Below are 1,045 nucleotides of genomic sequence, written 5' to 3' on the forward strand. Positions count from 1 at the left end.
TCACATGGTTTATATTTCCAGGAATGATAAATTAAAGAGGAATAAATTCAAATTAATCATCAGAAAGAACATTTAGAGACCTGTCTTGAAGTACAGAGTTCTCTATAATAGGATAATATTCACACATCTACAAGGAATTTGGATTACTAGCCAAATTTAAGTACTAATTACACACAGCTCAAAGATGAGGATATTGAATATTTTGACCAACTTATGCAGTCTGAAATTGAACAAACACGCAAAGAACATGCATTGATAATGACTAGTAATTGTAATGTGGAAGTTGGAATGTGCAAAGAGGAAGAATTCTGTAATTATAAAAATGACTATGGTGACAAGAACAATTCCAGAGGGGGTAGAATAGAATTTCCCAAGACCAAAGTTTTTTTTCATTATAAATATTTTTCCCAAAAACATAAATGTGGACCTCACTAGATGAAATACACAGAAATAAAATCTACCACATGTGTGGAAAGAGACCATGGAGAAGTTTGATATCATAAGTCAGAACCAGGCTAAGAGTTGGTTGTGGAAGAGATAGGTCACCAATTGCTCGTATGTAAGTTCACAATGAAGTTGAAGAAATCAAACTAGTCCACAAGAGCCAAAATGTGAATGGGGGTACATCCACACTGAATTTAGAGACTATCTCACATACTGAACATTAATGACCAAAGTTGTGGGGTGATATAAATAATATCTTGCATGGGGAAACTAAAAGGTCATTAAAAATATAAAAGAGAAAGAAATGGCAAAAGTGAATGTCAATAGAGACTGACATTTGCTCTTGAATGTATAACAGTGAATGAAAGAAATGATGGAGTGTGATAGGTCGGTTTACAGTGCTAAACTGGCCAATAGGAACATGTGGGATTAATTAGGTCACAGTTTGATTGGAGGGCAAAGAGATAAATGGCTCTGTAAGGCCCACCCCCTCTCTTTCTCTCTGGTGATCAGAGCATGCTGGAGCATGCATGCTGCTGTTGTAGCTACTTTTCTGTCTCAACCTGTGAGCTGCACTACCTGTGGGCCAGGCCAATTCTTG

The sequence above is a fragment of the Echinops telfairi genome, unplaced genomic scaffold (assembly GCF_000313985.2).
Source record: "Echinops telfairi isolate 266 unplaced genomic scaffold, ASM31398v2 ScPeMD7_7356;HRSCAF=8355, whole genome shotgun sequence".
In the NCBI taxonomy this organism is placed as follows: Eukaryota; Metazoa; Chordata; class Mammalia; order Afrosoricida; family Tenrecidae; genus Echinops; species Echinops telfairi.